The sequence below is a fragment of the Pseudochaenichthys georgianus genome, chromosome 20, assembly GCF_902827115.2.
Source record: "Pseudochaenichthys georgianus chromosome 20, fPseGeo1.2, whole genome shotgun sequence".
NCBI classification, from domain to species: Eukaryota; Metazoa; Chordata; class Actinopteri; order Perciformes; family Channichthyidae; genus Pseudochaenichthys; species Pseudochaenichthys georgianus.
This window is the reverse complement of record NC_047522.1, coordinates 569,172-595,677: the sequence shown is the minus strand read 5'-3', so window position 1 is coordinate 595,677 and position 26,506 is coordinate 569,172. Positions and strand designations below refer to the sequence as shown.

General features: G+C 44.8%; 1 protein-coding gene across 1 annotated transcript in view; it reads right to left on the bottom strand.

The window, feature by feature from the left end:
- The window catches only part of sema5a (sema domain, seven thrombospondin repeats (type 1 and type 1-like), transmembrane domain (TM) and short cytoplasmic domain, (semaphorin) 5A), a 193,603-nt gene extending 169,910 nt beyond the window's left edge, over positions 1–23,693 (bottom strand). The window contains exon 1 of the mRNA XM_071206974.1: positions 23,329–23,693. The gene's annotated coding sequence lies outside the window, so the exon portion shown is untranslated. The remainder of the gene's footprint in view (positions 1–23,328) is intronic.
- Positions 23,694–26,506: the final 2,813 nt, after the last annotated feature.

Sequence of the window (26,506 nt, the reverse complement as noted above, 5' to 3'; positions counted from 1 at the left end):
AATTGCATTTCCTTCTGCGTGATGCACTATGTTCTCCCCACGAGAGGGGCCGTGCTGTTTTGGTCAAATATGAATAGATGGGGAGATGTCCGTCATTACAGAGCTGTGTGTAATGTTCTTCACTTAACTGTCCCTAATGATAGCCAACATCAATCAGAACCTCTGCAGAACATCTCCTCCATGTTTTTCTTTAAAAATAATGTATGAGGAGTGCAGCATGAACATTCACCACTTGATGTATACACGCTGAACAGCCCAGCTCTCACCCAAGCTTGACTGTAATAAAAGCAGAAGACCACCCCCTCGTTACCTTCTGCCCCACATCGCTGGGTGCCATTACCTTCATGTAGAGGTCCAAGGGCTTAATGACCACGTTGCCCTTCACCCTGAGCTCATTACCGCTGTGACGAAGCGGTGAGAGCAGGTGGATCTCCTCCACGAGGAAGGTCAAGAGACGCAGAGAATGATTTGACGGAGAGCCACGGAAGAGGCGGTGGTTAAACGAGGGTTTCCTACTCGTATAAGAGAACAAGATGTAGCACAATGAAACCAAACTAACGGTGGATTACTCACAGCGCCGTGACGCTATGGGACGGGTGGCGCAGTGGGCTGTGCTTTTGATCATCAGATCAAGGGGGCGTTGGGGAACTCCAGTTCGAAACCCGCTCCCGCCCCACGGCGTCAGGCCGGTGTGTCCTTGGGAAACTTTGCTTCTGTGGGTATGGTCCACAGTAGATGACCATTACATGTATGATCTGTATGTGTAATGTGTATTTGTAAAGCGCTTTGAGAGTCATTGAGAAAGCGCTATAATAAATATAAGGATTATTATTATTAATTATTTAATCACTATAACTTTTCCATACATGTGTAGCCATCCTCCACTTGAGAAGCTGCCAGACTTCAGAGAAGGACAGACTTCAGAAACTCAACATTGAGGCTGGTTTCCTGCAGCTGTCATCATTATTGATCCCTCGTTTCCACAGAGCCTCTGATCAATGACCCGCTGCCCTCCTGTATCACATGACACTTCACACAGACAGCGTGAACTGCACTTCATCCAATCCACTGCTGCTGCTCCGCTAAATCACCAACATGGCCCATTAGACGGACAGAGGGGCGGGGGGATGTAAAGCAGGTGAAGATTAGGTCACAGGTCTGAATAAATAAGACACACGTGCTGCCACGCTTTGAGCAGATCTGGTAGGCCACGCATGACCTATCAACAACTCTTAAAGGTGACATGTCATGCTTTTCCGGTTATCACCCGTCCCCTCGTGTTGTGAAGGTGTTTCTGCATGTAAACGTCTGCAGAGTCAAAACCCTCAGAGTGCACCCTGCAGCGAGTAGAACTCTAACACAGAGAAGACCTCCCCAAAACGCCTCGTTGGAGAAACGTCACTGTCCATTTGATTCTTCCGGGTACATCATGATGTCATGTCGTCCCCGGAACGAAATGGACCAATCCGCGGAGCCGTTACGTTAAGCCCCCGCTGATTGGTCCAAATTGACCAATCCACGGACTTCCTCACACACTCAGTGCAGCAGCTCAGCTGATCTCTCCTCCCTGGCTGCAGGCTGATAACAGACAGTTGGGATCGCGGCGGAATTCTGTCCGCAGACCCATTCTCACAGCGTCTATCAACCTTTTTCTTACTCAGTATCAAGCCACACGTATTGTTTCTACTTCGGCTGTGACTTTGTGTGTGCTCAGGGTGAGTTTGGCTGTGTTTGGCTGTGTATCGCTAAACAAGGAAACCACACCTCCACGGAGCTCAGCGCGATTCACAACGTCCCGACCAATCAGAGCACACTGGGCTCACAGGGGGGGGGGGGCAAGAGCTGCAACGAGCCGTTTAGTGGAGAGAGTGAATACACAGACTTTACAGAGATGCTGAGAGAAACCAACGTGAGTTTGGAACATTAGTATAAATCTATTCTAGTTCAACAATGGAACTATGATCAGTGGAAATGGCCGTGACACAGGACCTTTAAAGTCATACCAAAACACCTCCCGAATGATTTACAAAGTTTCAGTTCATTTTATAAGACAGGTAGGGAAATGTAGACGTCATAACATTTGTTGAATCCTATTTTATTTTGTTTTATTTGTAGTCCACACACATATCTTGTCTTTTCATTTTGCTGAGACAAATGTGTTTTCTGATATTGGGCTATACAAATAAAGATTGATAACAGCACCAGAATAAGAGTGATGATTATGAATAAATAAAGAATAGTGAAAATGCAGCTAACAGTAGGAATCTGTACCTGTAGCCTATGTTGACTTTTTGCGGTAAAATTAAAAAACAAAAATACCTGAAAAAGGCATCTAAATGTAAACATAGCCGTTAGCATTTAGTGTGCAACTGAACTAGCTCACAATGCTATTTGCTACTAGCTAATGGAGCCATTTTGTATTGAGCCAGAAAGTCATTTAGAAACATAACATGAAGAAAGTAACATTAGATTCAGGCTCAGAAAACCAAGGCTGCCTTTGTATCATATTAAAAACAGCAAAAGCCCCAAAACATTTGTTAGCCACCCTGAAAGACTGCATGCTACTTCTGCACGGTGCTCAATGCTACTTGAGCTAAATGCTATCAGAGTCACTTTCATTCATCCATGTCTCATGAGTGTATCCACATCCCCGTCATGCTGTCTGTAGTAGAATGCAAACAGGAAGCAAAGCTGAGACTGAACAAGATATCATACAGAGCTAATTAAACAACAGCTTGTGCACACACACCGTCAACACACTGTCATAACTGCCTCGCAGCGCTAACTAGGGTGACCAGATCCCAACAAACCAAATGTGGGACAAGGAGTATGGTTGTGTTGGACAATGTGGGACAATGTGGGACAATGTGGGACACCCTCTCAACAGCACCCCCCAACCCCCGGAAAAAAAAAACGTAACAAATATATAACAACAGAGCAGAAAGTGAAGTCAAAATGCAGTTTTTTAATAAAGAAAAGTAAACTAAGGCTAACCAAGGCAGCAGGCATTATTCACTTCAAGTGTTTAGAAATGCATCTTCTTAATTCAACTAGTGTATTACCTGTACAAGTAGGCACAACATAAATTAATAGATAAAATAAAACCAACACTGGCCAGGAGGGAACAGAAACATAATAATACATAAAATAAAATAGCTTTCAGTTGTGTCCATCACAGCAACAGAAGGTAGGCCTTCTGTCACCTAGAACCACTGGTGTCTTTGACTCTGTCAAACAACTCTCCACAGAGGCAGGGGCAAGCACCTCTGTTCTTATGGACGCTGCTTGTGTACGACCACATGACATTTTCTTTACTATCTCAGAGTCTGGAAACATGGTCGGCGCTAGCTTGTTACCAGTCATCTGACCGGTATGATGGAGTGTTGCACCGTATGGTAAACACTGGTTATTTCTGCTGCGGTCACCTTGTCTGAGTGGCCATCATGTTTTGGTTTGAGTAGGAATGTCTCCATAGAGTGGGATGTCTCTTTTTGAGCGACACGTTTCTTGTGAGAATCGCATTCTCTGTGTCTGTTGACGTCGTATTCACTGCCATGTGAAATTTAAAAATTACTCTTGCAAAGATTGCAAACAACTCTCTGAGCGTCGCCCTGCACTGGCTGCACCCACGGGTAAGTGTCTTCCCAGTCTTTGCTGTATGTGCATCTTCTTTTCTTCTTAGCTGTAGTTTCAGTTTCCTCCATTTTCCATAACCTGCTGCGTCGCCTGCGTTCGTTGTTGTTGTTTGGCGGGGTGGGGGGGGGGGGGGGGTGGTGAGTGAGTTACTCTCATTGGTTAACACTTGACCAGCACCCGCCGTGTGTTACAGTTTGATTGACAGCAAACACAGCCCCTGATGATAGCCTTCCCTGCTTTCTCAACAGCCATTGGATGAATCTGATTTTAAAGAAAAGCGTTTTAGCCAATCAAAATGAAATATGCGGGACATCGTCTCAATTTGCGGGACGCACCAAAAGTCGTGAAAATGCTGTGCAGTCCCGCGCAAAGCGGGACATCTGGTCACCCTAGCGCTAACGCTCAGGCTTTAAGATTTCACATCACAGACAGTTTTAAATAGTTGACGACGTCACAGACGAAGAAAGTAATTGCACATCTTTGGGAGACTGCTGCCCCCCCGAAACCCTGACAACCAAAACAAGTCTCCTCTAATTGACCGACAACGAGCCGAGTAACAAACAGAAACCCCTTTGATAGCGTGTCATCACTTCCTACAGACGCACTGAGAGAGCGACAGGGCCGAGAGGACACAACGCGTCCCCCTGTCTGTCTGCGAGTCCAGCGAAGAGAGAGCTCGCAGTCTGTCAGCAGACAAGTCGCACATCAGACAGACTTATGAAGCTGCACATTGCCACTTATCAGAGGCAGTGTGGCATTAACATGTTTTTGTCCGTGGAAAACTACAAAGATATCAAAAAACCTCCCCCTGTCTGACTCGGAGTGGTGTCTGTAATTGTTATAAGAATGTGTGTGTCAGCAGTTTTGCAGTAGCAGTGCAGGTGTGTGTGTGTGTGTGTGTGTGTGTGTGTGTGTGTGTGTGTGTGTGTGTGTGTGTGTGTGTGTGTGGTGTGTGTGTGTGTGTGTGTGTGTGTGTGTGTGTGTGTGTGTGTGTGTGTGTGTGTGTGTGTGGTGTGTGTGTGTGTGTGTGTGTGTGTGTGTGTGTGTGTGTGTGTGTGTGTGTGTGTGTGTGTGTCATGTTGGTGTTTAATGAGCTTTGTGGGGGGAACTCCTAGATCTCCGGGATAGAGGTGGGACAGCGGCGGTGTGTGTTTGGGCCGGTGTTACCTGCAGGCTGCTCGGATAACTTGATTAGCGGGTATACGGTGCTCTGTGTCCTCTGCACTGAGATGAAGCCTCACACGAGGGCACGCTGACACCAACACACACACTAGTTGAACAAAGACACACACACACACCATCTGTAATTTGTTCTTTCTTCCAAAACATGCATTAGGGATGGGGATCAGAGGCTCCAGCATCAGGATACTTACGTTATCGTACGGTATTATTGCGATTTCAAGCATGTTGCGATATGCAAATTATGCATTTTGTTAACATCTATAGTGATAACATTTATTAAGATTTGTTACCTTTTTTAAATAATGCAGTTTGTCAACATCAATAGGATAACTGGTACATTTCTGTTTTTCTGAAACGTCTAGTCGAGTGGACTGAAAAAAAGCTATTTTTACCCAAAGTATACATTTATTTACAACATCAATCCTTTCTACTACAAAACATCGGTACTTGTCGTCCAAGTATTGATACAATATTAAACTACTATGCCGTTTTAAGTTTCCCCCCACCCCACAACCCCACCCAGAGTGTTCCTGAGGAGCAGAAACAAAAGCTTCTAATCAGCAGCTCCATCGCCCCTCGTGTGTCTCTCGCTGTGACAGCTCTAATTTAAGCTTGCGGCTAAATATACAGCGCGGCGCTGCACCTCTGACCGACTTCACCGGCGTCTTTGATGGCTCAACATCAAAGCTGGAAATCAACTCTTTAACTCGCAATATATTAATTCACTTCTATGTTTAGGTTCTGCCTCTTTTTGCTGCCGAGATGAAACAATTGAAATAGCTCATAATGTCAATCCATGCAGCCAGTGGTGGTCTGCAATCCAGACACTTTACATTGTGGTTACTTTATACTCCTATTTCACGTTGCTATGCCAATATTGTTCATTTTACTCCATTTAAGATAACTTACTAATGGAAGTACTATTAGTGATCTTTTTTACAATATTAATTGGTTATATAACATTGAAAGAACATACAGTCAACCCCCGCTAACCTTCAACATATCATATGTGGGTAAAACCAAAAAGATAATAAATTAAATTTGGGAATGCCTTCCTGTGTGGTTATTTAAACAATTACAGGTTGCGGTGCAGGTTAAAGCTTCTTCCCCGCTCTAAATCCACAGCAGGAGGTGGTAAAGCCTCGGGGGCGTTCCTAATGTGTGGTCTCTCTCCCTCGGGTCCTTCTGGGTCTGATTGTAGCACAGAAACAGATGTGTGTTCACCACCTGAAAGCATGAGCGTGTGCACAGCTGCCTACCTGACGCACATGTATCCATTGCTGCTGAAACACCGCTTTGTTAGCGACCCACTTATATCACTTTCTGTTTACCTGCATGTTCCCCCGCTTGTATCTGTGCCTCTTCATATTTATCTGTGGTATGTTTGGACAGTTTGAATGCTGCTTATCTGATCTTATTTCATGGTGAGACTTTTCCTCGAGGTGTGGACTGTACAGTATATTGTATGCGCCATGCAATGTGATATTTAAAACAACATTAGTTTTATTTTCTGAACAAAACGTTCAATTGAGAAACCAGAAGGACACTAAAGAGCCAAGGCCGTTTCCATAAGTACACATAACGCATGCTCAATTATCTATATCAGCTTCAACTAATGTTTTGCTTGGCTTAACAGACGACCTTCAAACCCGCTTACGTTTCATGAGTATTGGTCCGGTGGCTGTAATCCTGCTGACAAAGGAAACAGATGACTGCCTAGGTGGAGGTAATACGGCACATTAATACGTGTATGCACAGATTTTGAAAACATAGAAAGCAGGATGTTAGATCGACCAATCAGCTTGCTCACCGTGAAGCTCCACACTGTACTTTTTTACATTTCGGAGGTTTGCACATCTCCTCTGCAAGCTTCTCTGTGTAGGATTGCGAAGGCGTTTCGATTTATCTCCACAGAAAGATAATTGCTTTTCTCAGCAGGGTTTTAGGACTATTTGGATCTGACTATATCATTTCTAGATAACAACCACTGCATATTTTTTTATACAAGCGATATCTCATTTTCATGCATCTCTGCAGAAAGACAATACATCACATGTCACTTGTTAGACGCTTTTATCCAAAGCGACTTACATACTCAACACTGTGGGGAATCCCCAGAGGAGCAATTTGGGGTGAAGTGCCTCAGGGACACAACGACATGCTGACTGCAGCGGGGTTTGAACCTGAAACCCCCTGATCCAAACACTAATAGAGTCTGAAGATCTCTCAGTTAGTTTTTTGGGGATAACTTAAACTAAATCATTTCCATATGACATACACGCCTATTTAAAGGTGGGGTAGGTACGTTTCAGAAACCGGCTCGAGATACACTTTTTGTTATATTCCATGGAATGCTCTTAACATCCCGATAGCAATGAATATCTGAAGTGCTTTGACGAAAAAATCCATAAAAAAATGTCATCTGTAGAAGCCGTAGTACTGTAAAAAGTACAACCGGCCCGGACCGGCTAAACGGATTGGATGGCCTACCTGCCTGTCAGCCTTCCATCGGGGCACAAACTGATCTCGTGCCCTCATTGGTCATGTGCGCGTTCGTGTGTGTTGGAGGAGGGGCTCTGTGAGGAAGTGGCAGATTTTCTCCGGTTGTGTATTTTCAAATTCTAGCGATCTCCAACCGGTTTCTCAAACTTACCTACCCCACCTTTAACTAATTAGAATCAAGACTTTTTGAATCAAGACTTTTTGCAACTTGTGAGCCATACTTTAATGCAGCTGATTCAACACAAGTCCTTATATATTATAATTATTATAATCTCCACGCTGGTTGCAGATTAGCAGCAATTCAAAGGTGCTTTCTGTACCCTAATGCTTTGTTGCTTAAATGTAATGCAAACGTTATGGGGACGGACACAGCTATGGACATGTTGAGCTCTTCTTAGGATAACTGTCAGAAATGCAGACGCTGCGCTGACTGATATGGCTGAGCAGCGGACAGCGCCAGGACACATTTAAGAGTGTACGTGCGTGACGACGCCTGATGACTGTGCTGCGATTTATCCTCCGGCTGAACACTCCTGCCACTTCGCCCGCACGCCTGCTGCATATATTATCTGTGCATGTTATTTGTGTCCAAGGGACCGCATGTGGAAAGGGTTCCATGAATAAGAACACGCATAGGAGTGCAAGAAACACGATGACCCGCTCCTCGCAAACATGAAGAGAAAAGCAAAAGACTGAAGAGGAAGCGGTGAGAAAGTCGTCGAGGGTCACTCGAAGTAGATTACTGAAGAGGGGCTGGTTGTAACGAGAGGAATAGAGGGACAAAGGATGAAGGAGACGCAGTATAGGATGGAGAGTAAGAGGTTGAATGAGATGAAATGAAGGCTTGGAGAGAGCAGGTTGGAGGGAAAGGAGAGAGGGGTGTTAAAGAGGTTAGGAGGGAACAAAGCAGCGGTGAGTGAGGAGGAGAAAGGGAGGATTAATAGGAGACGAGTTTAGATGGAAGAAATCAAGAGCATGGCGTTTAGAGGCACTTCAGAGAGATGAGGTTGAAGAGTGCGGCTCTGCTAAGAAGGTTTCCTGCAGATCCTTGAGAAGTCTAAAAAAGCATTCAGCTAAAAAAAAGGCCGTATTAAAATATATTAAATCCTGCTCAAAGTTAAAAACGCTAAGACATATTGCCATTTAAACTTTCTGAATAATTTACAGAAAGCCTCTTGCATTCATTTCCTAGCAACCATCATGGATAACCAGCAACACTCCTATTTGCAGGGGCGTGATTCACAGAGCAGATGTCTGCAAGCGAACGACATATGGGGAGGTGCAAATTAAATTAAAATTCGCTATTCAACCATGATTTTGGATACAATGCACGGTGTTTTCTGCGCAGGCAGTGATTCAGATTATTGATATTGATCGAAAAGGCTTTTAAAGGCTCTCAAAGAGTCTTAACGGTGTCCTATCAAAGCTAAATGCCCTTTCTGATGTCTTTTATACTTCAATATGTGTCAGAAAATACAACCCTCTCTCTTTTCCTCCGTACCAGCATCTTTGAAAACGGGGGTACAACAGAACTGATCCCGCAGAGAATCATCCATTCTCTAAAGCCCCTGTCACACTGTCCCCAAATGTACCCCCGATGGACACACGATAAAGGAAATGTTCAAATTCGGCTGTGATCGTAGCAACATCGGGCCGTTCGTGAGGGCATCGAAGCCATCGTGTGACCGCCGGTGGAGTTTCTCACGGTACGTCCACACAGCAGCTTTAGACGAAACTTCCACCGCTTCCAACGCTTCTCTGCCCGTTGACTTTGAATGGGGATGACGTCACTTTGCCTCGCTTTTCGCCGAACTGCATTGTGGGGGAGCGAAGCGAAGATCTCCAGGATTCAAAAGTTGAGCAATGTTCAACTTTGGAAGCTGAGCTGGAAGCGCCAGCCAATCAAACACGTTTATGCAAATCTGGCAGTAGAAGCGCTAGCCAATCAAACCGCGTGTAAGCAGGGAGAGACTACGCAGGTAATTTCCTCATATTCCAAACGAGAAGTTACGGTAGCAAATCACCCGGTTCTTTACGACCAGAACTATTAACGGGATACAAACCGGAGGAACCAGCATGGAGGGAGGTGGCAGAGACAGGGGGGGAAACTGGTAGGGTTTCGCCTGTTTGGGGAGTTTATATATATATATATATTGCTCGCATAAAATCCCCGGGGTTTTTTGCTTTGTATGTCGGGGGCGGGACATTCATGTGATTGGTTGTTGGTCGCGTTGCTCGCAAAAAATCCCCAAGCTTTCAGACACGAGCTCCAAGATGTTCAAGATGTTTGAAAAGCTGCTGTGTGGATGTACCGTCAGGCTCCGGCAGCAACTTCGTGAGCGGCAACTTCGTAAGGCACTCGTGAGGGCATCTTGTCGAGTCGTGTCATCTTCGTGTTATCATCGGTGCATTCGCCCTCACTCTGATCGGGGCGAATGCCCGATGGCACCGAGGATAACACGATGCCCTCACGATGGCCTTACGAAGGGCAACATGGACACACGAATTCAACACGAAAATGAACCTTCTCGAGGTCCTTCGGCAATTTTTTGACATGCCAAAGATTTTGCCACCGCTCACGAAGTCGCTGCCGGAGCCGGAGAAACTCCACCGGCGGTCAGACAATGGCTTCGATGCCCTCACGAACGGCCCGATGTTGCTACGATCACAGGCGAATTTGAACCTTTCCTTTATCGTGTGTCCATCGGGTTGTTTTATTGCACAACTAAATCATGTAAATATATTATGTAAATAACCCAATTTGTGTTCTGTGAAACTAAAAAGTATATAATATATTATTTTGAAGGACAGTTGACAGGAAGTTGTTGTTGCTATGGAAACAACATTGCGGAGAAAACGTAATATCTTCTACATATAAAGACGGAGAAAGTAAAGAACAAAGTCTGAAGATATCAGTACAGTATCATAGTACTGTAACATCATTGTTTGTGTTACTTTCATTGCAGTTGTATGTCTTAAATGTAAAGTAAATGTCGCCTTCGTGTGGTTCGGGGCCATCTTCGTGCGAAATTCACAATTCCATATTCGTGTGTCCATCGGGTGTCAATTTCGGGACAGTGTGACAGGGGCTTAACAGGGCTGAAATAGAGGGATATGAAGGATGTCTAAAATGCATGATGTGTTTGGTATTTAGAGCAAAACACATCATAGACATGTTTTAAATATATTTGTATATATCTGATTATTATATCTGAAAATAGCAGACTTTCATCGGACTTTCCTTTAGCTGCAGGAACACTGGGATGTCCGTGAGTAACATGCCATAACACTGTTAGTGTGCTGTGTGCATGTCACGTGTCAGGAGAGGGTCCCACAGAGGTAATTGAATCAGGACTTTAAACCCCAGGGGAACAGACCCGGGGCGAGGGGGGAGGCACAGCTGGAAAAGCAACAGCCAAAGCTTTCAAAGTAAAATCAAGGGAAAGGAAACACTGGGGAGTGGCTGCGGTGTGCAGAGCTGACTGCACACGGCCCTGCAGGTGCAACGCGGTTATATTCAAAATACCCCGTGAGTTCTGACTCTGTTCAGCCCGCCGCCGCCGCCGCCCAATATGTCTTGGTTTGGTTTTATGTAAACTGCAATCATAACTGTAATCGTCCATCACGGTGTGAAATGATGAGTGCAAATTGATTCAAACGGCCCAGACAAGCAACTGAGATAATCCACAATAAATAACTCGAACAACCGCACTGTGTCCACTGACTGGAAAGTGTTGATGTGGAAGAAGCCGAGTTTAAAAAGTGTTTGTTTTTTATAACAGGGCTATCAAGCAAACTACTACTATGTAAAGAGGAAATTGGCCGTAAAAAAGTTCCGTCTGCTACCTCGCGCCTCAAAGGAGGGAGGGGATCTGGAAGTGGAGGTTCACGCGGGAGCGGTGTGTAAATAAACATAAACAACAGTGTAAACGAGCCCGCCTAATGGGGATACAAAGTTGGTGTTAGTCGCCCGTACAGCTGCGCCAGACTGTTAATGTCGGCACTTTTTCTATTAGACGGGACCCCCTGGCTGCCTCGCACAATTATGTTATTCTTCTGGGGCCGGGAGTGTGGGTGTCTGCTTCGTGAGACTGTGTCTGGAGGTGATAAAACAGCACATAAATAATGACTTAATGATGGCCTCCGCCCTTTCCTGCAATGATGACAATGGAGCTTTCCGAGCGGAGTGATCCACATGTGGCCTCCAGGTGTTCTCAACCCCACCTCTGATACTTGTAACCTCCCAACTCGCCATGCACGTCCACGTTTTACTTTGCACATCCATCTATAGAAAGAATTATTTCCCGTGTGTGCATTCATCTGGTTGCAAATGTAGAAATATGCAATCCAATAAGTCTGAAAGCTTTCTGTTCCCACGGGAGAGACACAGCTGGATGATCCGCATTACTCAACCTGTCAAGCTGCGTTCTTGAGTGGAAGTGTTCCAGCCATTTTTCCTTTTGTTATTATTGTCTGAATGTTAGGCTTAATAATAATATAAATTAGATTATACTGTAAATTATCGGCGAGTCACATTATGGTTTAAAATGCATTAATTTAAAGGTGGGGTAGGTAAGTTTCAGAAACCGGCTCGAGATCGCTAGAATTTGAAAATACACAACCGGAGAAAATCTGCCACTACTTCCTCACAGAGCCCCTCCTCCAACACACACGAACGCGCACATGACCAATGAGGCACGAGATAAGTGTGTGCCCCGATGGTAGGCTGACAGGCAGGTAGGCCTTGGTTGTACTTTTACAGTATTACGGTTTCTACTGATGACATTTTTTATGGATTTTTTGTCAAAGCACTTCAGATATTCATTGCTATCGGGATGTTTAGAGCATTCCATGGAATATAACAACAAGTGTATCTCGAGCCGGTTTCTGAAACTTACCTACCCCACCTTTAAGGCTCACTTATTATTTGTTATATGTGCGTTAGTATAACATGCATGGCTATGCCTATATGGTAGATTGATAGGACACAGCTGGGGGTGATAGACGGGGGAAAGTATTTTGACCGTGTTCTTTTTGTTACTTTGGAAAATGATACACTTTTTAGTTACTATGAAGCGAAGAAATGTGTCCTCCTGTATGTACCGTGTGGATCAATGAATAAAGCTCATCTGATTCAACCACGATCTCCGCTGAATTGTTCGGAAACAAAGAGAGGCGCGTCAAAACCCACAACCCCGATAGAGGTGGCTATTCATTGTAGACACGGATCAAGACGCCACCACAGGAAGTGTGTGTATGGAACAGAAGCGGAACAAGGGAATATAGGGAAGAAACTGGACTTGTTGACACAATGGCGCAGAAATGAGAGGTTCCGCGAAATTATAGTCGAGCCGCTCAGGAACAAATAGCTATAATTGTTTCTCTCGTGGGTTCTGCTGCACCGCTATACGACAAAAGCAGAACATCCTGTGACTGCTCTGCAATTAACATCCGCTCCCGCTTCAGGGTACTCACTCACTCACTAAATATGATGATTTGATCAAGATCGTTTGTGCCTTTTAAATCGTTCTGCCGTCACTTAACAGGCTTTCCCAGGAACTGAAAGCATCACTTCGCCTCAGGAGGTCAGGGGGAAATCTGAATGTCATCAACTCATATACTGCACAAAAGAAAAAGATGACTAAGAAGCACTAAAGAGGGAGAATCTAAGATGAAGCGGAGTGACTGGAACCTGCCAATTACTGTAATTGCCTCCACGAGAAGTGCTGAACCCTGGACATCACACAAATGGGTGCAATTACAATAAAAAACCTGTAACACTTTAGTAAATCTGGCTTTTGCAATGCGTGTTAGTGTTTCATCGACAACCAAACCGTGTTTCAAAAGCACCGAAACACTCAGTTGTATCGCGCCAGTTTTTGACAAGCTGGAGTTTGCACGTTTTTCTTTAATGGGATTTGTAGTGCCGGCATATAAGCACATCTACACACTGCAGTTGTGGACAAAGACCGTAGCCTGCTAACATGACTTGTTAATGTTAACGTACGAGTGTAATCCTCCACCATATGAACCGTTTACAGATATGTGTGGTCCAGCTTCATTTCTGCCTTCTCATCTTCATAACCACAGTTCTGCAAAGCAAGAAAGCCCCGTTTCCAAACATTCCTATGTACGCCTTTACCGAGAAGAAACACATTTGCCATGATAAATTGTTTGTTATTATACATGGGGCCCGGCGGGGGGTAGAGGGGGAGACAGAGTGGGAGTTAAGCTCCGCGGAGGACAATGATGGGTGTCAGAGACCTGCCGTCGCCTGTGGGACTGGAACTGATCCAGGAAACAGAAACCGCTGGAGTTTGAGCCCGTTAACGCACAACACCGGCCGTAAAACGGAACATTTACTGTCCTCCAGTCCCATACATCCCTGCACTCTGACCTTCACATATCAGACGAAGGGGGGGGGGGCGATTATATGCCTCTGGGGACGACTGAAGTGTTGTATTATATTATGGTACTCAGCGCAGTGAAGAGGTGAGTGGAGCTGAAATAGGGTTGCGGTAAAAAAGGGAAAAACATCTCCATTTTCTTTCAAATTGATGCAGAAAAGTTTGCAGATCAGCGTTTTTTTCAGCACTAATCAAGAGCATCCATCTTTCCACGCACAATTACCGCCTGAGCATCGGCTACTTGACGCTCTCTAGCAACAGTTTCCTCCTCTCAGTGTGAGATATAACTCCCCTTTGTGTGCTTTTCCAAAGTCAATAAAAAGACGACGACCCTGCCCTTAGCTGCTGCAGAGAAAGGAGTACTTCTCCACCCACAGAGCCTTTGGGGAACGGCACGTCGAGCACGGAGCACAAAATAGATCAGGATGCTGCGGGGCCTCGCTTCACAGGGGCAGAGGTCTATTTTTAATGACAACAAGAGCGCTGCAACAAAGTGTTGTGGTAGGGCAAGTCCGGAGGAGATTCATGCTCTGCGTAGGAGTCCTCCCTCGCTGAGCTCTGCAACAGCTTGAATCCAAAACAACAGAAACGTTTCCAGCAATAACATATATTTCATACTGATTTGTCTGAGCACATCTCGGCGTATCTTCTTTAAGGAAAACCAGGCAGTTGTCTTTTCTTCTTTAAGTCTCTAGTCCAGGCGTGTCAAACTCAAGGCCCGGGGGCCAAATGCGGCCCGCAACTTCATTTTAGGTGGCCCCACAAGAGCTTGCAAAAAATATAATATGTTTATTATACGGTTACGTGCTACTTTACAGAAGCATGTTGCCCATGAACTACATGTCCCACAATGCATCTAATTTCTTCAAAATATGCCTTTGTTCTCAGAATTAGATTTTTTTTTTGAAAGTTACTTTTTATTTCAAAATGTAATTTCTTTTTAAATCATTGTGACATTCTCACTGAAGAGACTTGCAATTATTTGCCCTAAACTTCTGCTTTCAGACGTAGTTAATTATGAAGTTATTACCCTATCCGATAATAATCCAATGCAGAGGCAATAATGTAATACAATACATTATTTTATATATTAAATATTTATATATGTATTTTGATATAGTCTTAAAGTTACAACCGGCCCTTTGAGTGCAACCATAATGCTGATTTGGCCCGTGATGAAATTGAGTTGGACACTCCTGCTCTAGTCCCTTCTTTCTTTGCACACCTCCACGTGTTTCTCCCTGAAAGCACAGCCAGAAGGAACAGGTCATGTGTGGTGAGCTTAAGGTCAACAAAGGGGGTCAGTCACATCTCTGAGAAAGTGAAACCGGATCCTTTCCTCTCGTTGGCCCGACACAAGCACCTGAGAGCTCCTCTTCTTTGTACCCAGAGATGTTCTAGTTACTGCTTTGACTCGCTCTGCTTTGCTTGTTATTGGGGGTTCGTGTATTATATCATCTTTCTGTGAACTCATGTTGAATGTTAGCAGGACATTAGATGCATGTTATCAAGGTGCATATGCAACTTCTTTAAAGGGTGGAGTTACCTAAGGGTTTTGGTGTCGAACTATCTGGTTATAAGTGGGAAATATCCCGTCAGGGTTATGGGGTTATTACGTAACCTGGCGTAACTGAGATACTGTATGTGTACGTGACGTTGCTTACGTAAACTATGTCTGTTTAAATAAGTCAACGTTGACTTTTGGTTTCACACCGGGCACACACTCCAGCCTCCTGGGGAAAGGTTTGTTTGACTCTCCCAGCCTAAGACGTCTTTATTGCTCTGTATACAACGTCACACATAACTACTAAGTGACTAGAAAGCATTTTAAACATACTAGTTAGTGTAGCAGTCCCCCTGACCACTGATTATGACATTTGAATTGGATTATTTCATCTGAAGTTGCTGCTTTTTCTATCTCTCTCCCTCTATCTCCGTCTTCATTACAATGCTGCACCTTTAAAGTTCATCTCTCCTGTTCAGGCAACACAACTGCAAAGGGTGTGTGTTTCTTCAGGCGCTTTGGTCTTGAGCCTTCTCTCAGACAGAGGAGGGGAAAACACAAACCTCATCCAAGAGAATCTTAAAACAATCCTCTTCAGTCCCAACAGGGCGGGAGAGGAAGCTCCACTCTTGAACGTAGCTCACTTGTTTTGAGGGAACACAATCGAGCCAGAGCTGAGAAAGACTGATGTTTCATGAACAGCAACACGAGCAACACTGTGTACGGAAAGACAGGCAGGCAGGCAGGCGGCACCTCCAGGGTAACTCCAGCATCACTGAGGCTGAGTGCCTGGCTAGACTTTCACAGACTTAATGTTCCATAACAAAATATCCCTTGAAAGTCACATTGTGTTCAACAGTATTAAACTCCAAATGACCATTTCCTCTCGAGTAACGAGCTGCGCAGAGTCAGCTTAGCGTTCTGTACGAGTGTGATCTACTAAATAAGGGTTTGACCGCTGGCAGCGAGCCAGGCAGGTTTCTGACTGAGGGCGCATTCTTCCTGAGGGCTAGGAGACGTTATTCAGCAGGAATAACAAGCGACGTGTTATCCACTGCTGGATCAGACCACACATCCGCACCTTCAGCACTGAGGCAGCTTTGTGTCTACGAGCAGGGGTAGACTACACACACACACACACACACACACACACACACACACACACACACACACACACACACACACACACACACACACACACCACCACCACCAGTAAAGTTCACGACTCACGGGTCTCCTGTCTGGAGTGTGTGCAGTGTTGGGAACAATACAGCAGGTGTGTGTGAAGGGCGCAGGTTTGGTTCAAGTCAAAGGTCCCAATTACTTAATATGTAAATTGCTGCATTTTTAATGTGGCACCTACCAAAAATAACATTTAGGTACCTTGTTGGAGACTTTAACTTGAAAAATATGCAATAAGGGGAAGTGTAGAGTAGAGGTCCAGCCACCTCCTGCAATAAGGAAGAGGCAAAAGAAGCTCTTACATCCTTTACTTAACGAAAAGTACAAATACAGCAATTAAAAATACAGCAATTAAAAATAGAGCCAAACAAAACAGAAAATACTAAATATACTATGCACGCTGCATGCATGGATAATATCCTGTATATGTGTGCGTCTCTAAAAGATAAATCTGAAGGGTGATGAGATCATATGTTTTTAGAAAAGAGGAAAGTGACACAAAGCTAACTACTATCTAATAAAGACATCTGTAAAGTGTTGAGGAAAAAGGCCTCAAACTGCAAACAATCCAATGCAAAAAGATCGCGAACCACAAAGCTCATTATATGTATTTGAATGCATCTGAGTGTATGTAGTGACGAGCTGTCAAATAAGTCCAGCAGAATAAAAAGAATGTAAGAATTATAAATTAGTATTGATGGAGAAAACTGAAATGAAATGCAGTCGTTTTCCAGCGATGTTTGCAGCCTGAGAGGTGGAACCCGGGGCAAAGAAAGCCCACATATTGCTTTGCGACTCAAGAGAGCGTGTTGACATTAGTGGTAACAACATTTGACTTGTAGAGTGCTGACAGTGTACTGGAGAGAGATGTTAGTGTCAACATAAAAAGTGGGGGAGACATGCCCCCTTAGTGTACCTCCATTTTGCCTTACTGTCAGTTCCCCCTTCTCTTTCTGCCTGAGTCTCTTTCCCGCCCTGCGTCTGCCCGTCCCTCTCTAAGGATGGCTCTGACAGATGGATCCCAGATGCATCTTGGGAGCGACGAGACAGCCGCCTCTCCAGAGAAACTCGTCGGTGTGTTCCTAACCATTTCCCTGGAACAAGCTCTGCCTGTCTGCTCGTCAACCCTCACATCGACGCTTCCATCTCTACATACTTCCTCTTTCTTCCCCCTCCATTCATAAAGCAGCGCAGGTCCTCTGTGTGTCAGAAAGTTCTTATCTGCTCACCTCTGTCCGCTTTATATCTCTCCTCTCATCTCTCTTCCACTCCCGTTTTTCTTGCCAGGCCAAAACTACAAATAGTTATATTTTCAGATGTTATCGCAAACTCTCATATACGGTCGGATAAAAGGAAAATGGCGCGCTCGGTTCATTCACCATGGAAGCATCCTCTTGCATCTTGAATATTTATTTTTCGAGGATATTGCTCTGATTAGCCCTTCGCGATGATTTCAAAGTAGAGATAAATGTTTTCATTTGCAGAAGATTAAAGCATGTTCTGCTTGTATCTCCTCTCATTGATGACATTACAGCTTCTGCGGCGGCGGCACGCGCTTCAGATGGAGCTCTGATAAACACATCACATCAAAAGAGCTGCTTATCGTATGATGATTTGCTCTGTAAAGATAAGAGGCTGCGATGTGTGTCCTAGGGGGGAACTCAAGCCAGCGAGAGACAACATTACCTCCTGCAGATATTAAAACGTACGGCAAGTACAACATCTCACAAGTAAACAAACAGGAAGCGAATAGGATGCTGGTAAAACATAGCGACGAGTGTCAAAGTCTCGCAGTCCATGTCTGTTCTAAGAGGAACAAGCATCTCCTCTAAAGGAGACATACGAGCTGAGCCACGATCAAATGATCCTCTCAGAATGCTTCACAGTCATTCATCTTGCAGGGAAACACAGCTGGGTGCAGAGGGGAAGGAAAGTGTGTTTCTCTGTGTGACAAGTCATGAGTCATCTCCCCTGAAACGGCCTGTGGCGCTCATTCAGTCAATAAACAAAAACCCAGCCGAGCCTCCTCACTCCTTCGTCCCTAAACATCTCTATTTTCACCTGGTTTCCCCCCGACTCATGACACCTCGTCTCCTCCCCCTCCCCTCGCCTACAACAAACTTAAATAAGTTCACAATAATCGCTTCTCCCTTTGTCACAGAAGCCTGCATCCATCTCTGTGTAACCTTTTCAAACATCCTCTTGGCTTGATCCCCAGAGAGGAAGAGGCTTTGGGGATTACTTAATCCTACGGCGGGTGAAAGAGACAGATTCCTCCGCTCTGCCTTCTGAGGTTGGGACCGCGCTAATGTCGCGTAACGACGCAGGCGAGTGACGGCTGCTTTAATTCCCTTTGACGCGCGGACATGAAACTGGATGTTTTACTCAAACCACAGACATCCACTTTTGGATCCGAGCAGCAGAAATAATGCTGCACATAACGCCGCCTGTGCTACACCGTGAACTCGAATGATTTCCACAGCTGCCCCTGCGCTGCTTCTGGTGCTTAGCATGCAGTGTGAAGTTATAACGGCCTCCCCAGTGTGCTTGACAAGAAGCTGTCCCATCAGAGAACGGCTGTGTTCCCACTTTTGATCACTTCATTTCCACCTCTTTGCACAAACATGTCCTCATTATGTTTGCGTGTGTCCTGTTTTCACGTTAGCAGCCTGGTGTCCAGCTGTGCAGCCGTACAGGATCATATTCCAGAGCTGACCTTGACAGAGAGATGTTTATCCGAGCTGCAGACTTGTGTGCGGATAAACAGCGACTGCTATGTCGAGTTGCATTGTGCACCCCACTTAATAGCTTCCTCGCAAACTCTATGGCAACCGCCGCGACCCTTTGACCTTTCGAGTGCCCTGGATGATACACTTTCATTATGCCAACATTATCTGTGACTGACAGGGCACTCAAACCCCTGCAGGGCACCTCGGGGTATCCATAGCAACTGGTGGAAAAATAAAAGAGTTGTTTACGAACACCCTGGAAACTTCCTCTGTTATGCAAGGGTCAAAGATGTATCACACGAAGTCACACAAAAGATGAATTTGCGTCCCGTCACGTTCGGGATGATTCTCGGGAGAAATGAGAAGAGGCTGCAGAACAAGGAGATAATGGTAAAGTATAAATAGCCTGTGGTGTTGACAGGACAAAGCACCGCGGGAAGAACAGCAAACCTCTCCAGCTATTGTTTGCGTCTCCAAGTTTACTCACAGCCAGTAAATCATCCACTGAGGGCAATCTGTGCAAACCAATCAATGTGTGAGGCTGGCAGTGTGTGCACGGACAGAGGTGGGCAGTACTCAGATCTATACTTGAGTAAAACTAGAAGTACTCAGATCTATACTTGAGTAAAAGTAGAAGTACCAGATCTTGTACTTGAGTAAAAATAGAAGTACCAGATCTTGTACTTGAGTAAAAGAAGAAGTACCATGTCTTGTATTTGAGTAAAAGTAGAAGTACCAAATCTTGTACTTGAGTAAAACTAGAAGTACTCAGATCTATACTTGAGTAAAAGTAGAAGTACTCAGATATTGTACTTGAGTAAAAGGAGAAGTACTCAGATCTTGTACTTGAGTAAAAATAGAAGTACCAGATCTTGTACTTGAGTAAAAGGAGAAGTACTCAGATCTTGTACTTGAGTAAAAGTAGAAATACCAGATATTGTACATGAGTAAAAGTAGAAGTACTCAGATCTTGTACTTGAGTAAAACTAGAAGTACTCAGATCTTGTACTTGAGTAAAACTAGAAGTACTCAGATCTTGTACTTGAGTAAAAATAGAAGTACCAGATCTTGTACTTGAGTAAAAGGAGAAGTACTCAGATCTTGTACTTGAGTAAAAGTAGAAATACCAGATATTGTACATGAGTAAAAGTAGAAGTACTCAGATCTTGTACTTGAGTAAAACTAGAAGTACTCAGATCTTGTACTTGAGTAAAACTAGAAGTACTCAGGTCTTGTACTTGAGTAAAAGTAGAAGTACCAGATCTTGTACATGAGTAAAAGTAGAAGTACTCAGATCTTGTACTTGAGTAAAAGTAGAAGTACCAGATCTTGTACTACTAAAAGTAGAAGTACTCAGATCTTGTACTTGAGTAAAGATAGAAGTACCAGAGTGTAGTAATACTCTGTTACAGTAAAAGTCCTGCATTCAAAATGTTCCTCAAGTAAAAGTAGAAAAGTATTCTCATCTAAATATAGTGAAAGACAGTAAAAGTATTCGTTGTGCAGATTGGTCCATTTCAGAATAATATATATGATATGTTTTATAATGATTGATCATGAAAGTGTTCTCAGAGCTGGTGAAGTCTGATTTAACACTTGATTATATTTCACATCATTCATCTGTAAAGTAACTAAAGGTATTAAATACATGTAGTGGAGGAAAAGTACACCATGTACCTCTGAACTGTAGAGGAGTAGAAGTACAATGTAAAAAAGGATAATTAAGGAAATCAAAGTAAAGTAGAATCTCTCAAAATGGTACTACCTACTTTACACCTCTGCATGTAACCACCTGCCGCTTTGTGCACGGACACACTCTCCGCAGCTCCACCTGGCTGCTGTCGGATACATCAGTAACCAACGGGCCTCAAAGAGCACCGGGTGACGGCTGTTTGCTCGACACGTGCACGATAATGCCTTTCACTTTCCCCCTCACAGCGCCCGACCCCCGAGGACACGCACAATCACAAAGGTCGCCCACCATGGGCTTGTCATTCAATCGGTCGCCTTGGCAACACAGACATCCCGCCGAGACCACCAGGGTCATTTTCATCAGGGACCCCGACCCCCCCCACCCTCACCCCCTCCGGCTGGGACTAATTGCCGCGTTTGTGCTGGTGTGCTGTGTCAAATTCCCCACACAGTGCACATATCAATCAGGCTCATCGTGTGCTTTTCACGATACGCTGGAATGTGAGGCTGGTATCGTTTCACTGCTGCTCATCACGGATATGACTTTATGGGGCGAGAGCAACAGTGATAACGTCGTTTAGAATTTACGTGCACTATATTTATCCACCTACCAATTATTTTCTCAATTAGCGCAGTAATTGCGGTCATTAAAGTGTACAGGACTTTCCCCAAAGCCCAAGGTGACACTTTGAAACCTCTCGGTGCATGCAAGAGACAGCCCAAAACACCAAGAGGTTTAATTTACTTTAACACAATATCAAGGAAACTAATATTCACATCTGAGGTCCAGTTCGTTGTTTTCAGCCTTTCAGACTTAAAGTAGTTGCCAGTGCATGTTGTCAATGAAACAACATAATCTCCTAAATCTACAGATGTCTAAAGGCAATGTCTTCAAATGACCTACCAGCCGCTATGTACCTTTAGTTTACACAGATTTAAACAGGATTAAGTCTCACATCGATAAATATTTAGCTTAAAAAACAACCTAAACTAAAACAGTGGCAGAAACGGATTAATCGACCAATCGGTGCAACTGTCGTGTTGTTTCTCAGCTGCATCCCGCCGCATGATTCCTTGATTGAGCATTTCCTCCCCCCTCCCTCCCTTTCTTGTCTTGTATTTCTTTCTTGTATTTAATCTGTTTTCCCCTGCAGTCCAGAGTAATTCTACCATCTGGATGAGGGTCCCTTTCCTTCCATCGCTCGGCACAGTGCGACAGGACAGACGAGCCTCGTCGTCCTCGTGGGTCTGACTGGGGCCAGGAGATCAGAGGAAGCTCGCTGTGCAGCTTTCAAGCCCCGGGAAAAACAAGCACGACCAAAACAACCGGCAACGACTCTCGATGAAAGGGACCAGCTTGTTCTGGACACAACATCCCTGCCTACGTGTTCCCTGATTAGGTGTTTGCCTCGGGCTTAAAAGAAAACAAATGCCGAATAAGTGACTAAGTGGTTAATCGCCAATCAGCCAATCAGCACGATCAAGGATGGAGATTAGCAGTCTGGGCCCGGGGGGAGCCGAGGACAGAGCCGCAGGGTACTGAGGGGAACATGAACCACATATATTATCTCCTCCAGCACAAACAGCTTCGCCATCGGCTGTGACTAATCTTCTTCACACACAAAGTGACGCTCTGACGATTCGACTTTTGTAAAAGAGAAAGGCCCGGGTTCAGCTGGAATGTAGACAAGTTCAAATAAATGTCTGCTACTTCTGAAATCACTTTTTTTTTAATAGTTCTACAAAAACCTCCAAGGACTCAGCTCTGCCTCCTTTGTGTGGAGAGGCTGAGGTTGGAGGTGTTTCAGTTGAAGGTCTGAAACTCAACAAAGAGATTTGTGTTAAAGTCTACACAATCTGCACGTCTCATGAAAGGGCACACACACACACACAACAGCATCTCCGTCAAAACAGTGACAGCAGAACAAGAAGCATCAGACAGCCAAAGGTCAAAGCAGAAGCACTGCTGGGGTTCACGGATCTCAACACAATTTCCCAATTTTCTTTTCAGGTTTCTTTTCATGACCATACGCAGTCGTATGTTCCATGCCAACTCGTGTATGTGCTGCAGTAAATGCATGAGATGTATGCTAAAGAGACTATTGATTAAGACACCAGACCCCTATCCGTTTTCAAAAGATATTAAAAAATAATTTGTAGTCTAGAAATGAATGCTGATGGGGATGTGGAGATGGCTGCACTCTGCCAGCACCACCAAGTGGTCAGACATGGCATAGCAACATGCAAAACTTCCAACACTGATCATTGATATTCTCATATTTTCCATTTGTGCAATAGTGTATGGATCCTGTGAGACATATTTAAACTTTTCCTAACTTGTGGCTTCACTGTTAGATAGAGAGAATACATTGACACGCTGTAAGACTCGTGGGTTTATTTCCAGGAGAGCACCTCGGCTTTGGAAATGGATGCAGAAGCCCGAGTTAAATCTGAATATTATTCACAACCCATAATAAAATCCACTCAGTCTTACCAAGTTAGATGCCCAACTCCCGGTCATCTATAGGGAACGAAGCTGCGCGTGGTGTCCCGCTGAGAGCTGGGAAAGAAAAGATGATATATCCTCCGTGTCTTTCCAGAAATCTGTTAAACTCCTTCTCTCCTCTGCACTGATCCCTCTGCTCCCTCCGGACTCCTCGGTGCTATTTCTGCTTCCCCAGAGCAGCGCTGTGTCCCGGTGGATCCGTGGCGCACGGGTTGTAACCGGACACCGCACTGTCGCGCTGCGCCACAGACAATGTGCCTCCGCTCTTTAGGGGAGGGGGCAGAAGCCGACACGGGTGCCAAAGAAGCGACAGCGCAGAACAGAACTGCCCTTCACCTGAAACAGGGAGAGCTTGTGCGCTAAAAGGGAGAGAAAGCCAGTGGATGTGTCCTCGCTTCTCTCTCTCTCTCACAGCTGCGCAGATACCACGCACGGTGCAGACGGAGCAGTGCGCGTCCTCTCCACAGAAACGTGGCACAGCTGCCCTGCAGGTGGAGCTCAGGAATACACTGCCGAGACCACCAGTCAGAGCCACACGTGGGCTGAGACCTGGACAGTTTGAAACTATTTACGCGTCTGTACCTTAGTATGATGCCCAAATCCACACTGGCACCAGGAGGTCGATCTCAGATGTGCTCTGGCTTCATGTCTGCCAAATCATTGGTTTCACAATTATATCTTTGGTCATCGGTGGAAGAACAAATAATAATAATAATAATACAAGTATAATACTACATTATTCAAATACTCTGTTACAAATAAAAGTCATGCATGTGGAGCTCAGGAATAAAATGCTGAGACCACCAGAGCCACACGTGGGCTGAGACCGGACACTTTTAACTATGTACTGTACGCTTCTTTACCTAAATATGATGCCCACACTGACAAGTATACATCTCAGACTGGCACTGATTTCATGTCTGCCAAATCATTGATTCCGCAATGCTTTCTTTGGTCATGGGTGGAAGGAAGGAAGTGTTCAGATCTTCAGAGGTGGAAGAAGTACTCAAATATATTACTTAAGTAAAAGTAAAATACTACATTATTAAATTCCTCTGTTACAAATTAAAGTCATGTATGTGGAGCTCAGGAATAAACTACTGTGAGATCTGGTCAGTTTGAACTATTTGTTTACCTAAATATAATGTCCAATATCCAACTGACACCAAGAAGAAAGTAGATCTCAGGTTTGCACTGTGTAGTGGCCGATTGTCCAAAGAAATCCATGTTCAAAGGCCACTTAGTCGAGGAGGCGAGCTCGAGTATTGACTCGCGTATATTCAAAAAATCAGATACCTTGCTCGTTCCATTCTGGTGCTTTATTGAGAGGTTCAATGGATCAGCTGGCGGCCCGCTGCCCACGTGCAACATGTGCACGGTATTTAAACAAATAAACAAACAAGATCCACTGGTCATACGGAAGTGTGCGGTCAAAAACTTTTTCCAACTGCCTCTCGAGACTTCCTGCTGCGTCACGCAGGCAGCGTCATTTATACCTGAGCACGCCTCTATTGCTTTGTATAAATAATAACATAAACTAGAGCTGTGCCTAAGCAAGATGACACGTTACAAAAACAGTATAATAATAATTCATAGTTATTCAGCTCATTTAAGTTAAATTAAAGAATATTCAATTGGCTCACAAAACCATCATTAATTACCATAAATACATACATGTGCCTGAATGGCTCTTACACACTGCATGGCATTCCTAATGTTGCTTCAATAAAAGCACACACGTATCAAGTGCCGGTAACGGCTCTCATTATGCTCAATGGTCCATTTCAGAATAGTTCATTACCAGATTATAATTACTGATGCATTCATTTCACTTTTGCAGTAGAGGATACTGTAATGACTTTATAACTGCTGGATAGTTTAATCGACAGTAATGTATTATATTTCATACGTTTATTATATGTGCAAAGCAGCTGAGGCTGTGGAGCAGACATATCAAGTTGCACGAAATAGAAATACTATCAAAATCTAACTTGAGTAGATTCAATTTGCATTAGTGCTGATCTTTTGCTAAATGATGAACCATCAAGAGAAGTAGCTCCATATCTGTCTGGTAAAGCAGGTCTACTGCAACTTCGAGTTTGGAGGCGTAGTCGTGGGGGGGAGGGGGTCTGCAGTTCGGTGGACTAAGGATTGCACCACTGCTCTTTGCAGATGATGTGGTTCTGATGGCTTCATCGGTCTGCGACCTTCAGCACTCACTGGATCGGTTCGCAGCCGAGTGTGAAGCGGCTGGGATGAGGATCAGCACCTCCAAATCTGAGGCCATGGTTCTCAGCAGGAAACCGATGGACTGTCCACTCCAAGTAGGGAATTAGTCCTTACCCCAAGTGAAGGAGTTCAAGTATCTCGGGGTCTTGTTCTCGAGTGAGGGAACAATGGAGCGTGAGATGGGCCGGAGAGTCGGAGCAGCGGGAGCGGTACTGCAGTCGCTTTACCGCACCGTGTGACGAAAAGGGAGCTGAGCCAGAAGGCAAAGCTCTCTGTCTACCGGGCTGTTTCCTTCCTACCCTCACCTACGGTCATGAAGGATGGGTCATGACCGAAAGAACGAGATCGCGGATACAAGCGGCCGAGATGGGTTTTCTCCGCAGGGTGGCCGGCGTCTCCCTTAGAGATAAGGTGAGAAGTTCGGTCATCAGGGAGGGACTCGGAGTTGAACCTCCTTCGTGTCGAAAGGAGCCAGTTGAGGTGGTTCGGGCACCTAGTTAGGATGCCACCTTGGCGCCTCCCTAGGGAGGTGTTCCAGGCACGTCCAGCTGGGAGGAGACCGAGGGGTAGACCTAGGACCAGGTGGAGGGATTATATCTCTTCTGGCCTGGGAGCGCCTTGGGACCCCCCAGTCAGAGCTGGTTGATGAGGGGACAGGAACGTGTGGGGCTCTCTGCTGGAACTGATACCCCCGAGACCCGACCACGGATAAGCGGAGAAGATGGATGGATGGATGGATCGCACTGCAACTTTTATTCTTCTATTTACTTGTCATATTCTATTAGAGCTCTTTATTGAGATTTTTTATTATATCCTTTTGAAATGTCTGTTTTTATGCTTTCAACGTTTTCTGTTGTTTATAAGAGTTGAACCCCCTGTGGTTTCTCTTTTCCAGGGAGGTCAGAGGTCAACATCAGCCTAAGAAAAGCACCCACTC